This window comes from Eucalyptus grandis, chromosome 7 (genome assembly GCF_016545825.1).
Source record: "Eucalyptus grandis isolate ANBG69807.140 chromosome 7, ASM1654582v1, whole genome shotgun sequence".
In the NCBI taxonomy this organism is placed as follows: Eukaryota; Viridiplantae; Streptophyta; class Magnoliopsida; order Myrtales; family Myrtaceae; genus Eucalyptus; species Eucalyptus grandis.
The window spans coordinates 31,532,688-31,534,002 of NC_052618.1; positions in this window are offsets into that span (position 1 = coordinate 31,532,688).

The following is a 1,315-nucleotide window of genomic DNA, read 5'->3' on the forward strand; positions in this document are numbered from 1 at the left end:
AAATAAGGGTGTTCGAGCCTTCATAGATAATGAAGAACTTCGGGTTGAGGAAGAAATTGGGGGAATGCTCCTACAAGCAATCGACGACTCCTAGATCAACATACCCATCGTCTCAAAAAATTATACTAGTAGCAAATGGTGTCTCGTGAGCTCAAAAGTATGGTAGACAACAAATCCAATTCAGTGCAGAAAAGAATCCTACCCATCTTTTACAATGTGAAGCCGACGATGTTGTCCTTGAAAACTCATTATGCACAACGGCCATGGAGAAGCACAAGAAGGAGCGCAACGAGGAGCAGAAGGAGAAATTTCTACACGAAATAGAATCCCGGGAGAAGGCTCTTGAGAAGGTCGATAAAACCAAGGGCTGGGAGCTATCAAAATTTGAAAGGTAAGCTCTAAAGATCCCTGACTTTTCTACCTCTAGAATCAAGCTCGTCCAATTCAAGCGATTACGGAGATAATTAAATTAGCAAATCTTCCGATCTTTAAAAAAAATACAGGTGCAATCATACGCAAGAGTTATCAAGGCATGCACTTTTGGAAGGCTCTCCGCTGCACGATCGTTGCACGATTGCCGCAAAACCGCCGTACGACCTTCGCACGACCGCCGCACGACCTCCCCACGACCCCGCCGCCGCCGCCACGACCCCCGCACGACCCCGCACGAACGCCGCACGACCGCCGACCGATGCTTGCGGGGGCCAGCGGTGGCCACAACAAGGAAGAAGAACAAAAAAAAAAAAAAGAAAAGAAAAATTATTTCTAGAAATTTTCTCGAGAACAAGAAGCTACTTTTTCTTTATTTCTTATTTCTGTTCAAAATCTATTCCCTAGCCACTTTTCTTTTCTTGTGAATAGAAAAATAAGTCGACGTTACCAAAAAGATTTTTGTTCTTTTTTTGTTCCAAGGAACAAAAGAACAGAAATCGGGAGAAGAACGAGAGTAGAGAGAGACCTTGATTTGTAAAGTAAAACTGCCATGAAGAATTCAGATGTTGGAACGAGTGGCGGCTATGAAGGAGGAGGCAAGTATCACGAATTCTCGAGTTTTCATGGCCGAGATACTCGAGTCGGATTCACCAGCTTCCTTCATCGAGACTTGGTAAATAAGGGTGTTCGAGCCTTCATAGATAATGAAGAACTTCGGGTTGAGGAAGAAATTGGGGAATGCTCCTACAAGCAATCGACGACTCCTAGATCAACATACCCATCGTCTCAAAAAATTATACTAGTAGCAAATGGTGTCTCTGTGAGCTCAAAAGTATGGTAGACAACAAATCCAATTCAGTGCAGAAAAGAATCCTACCCATCT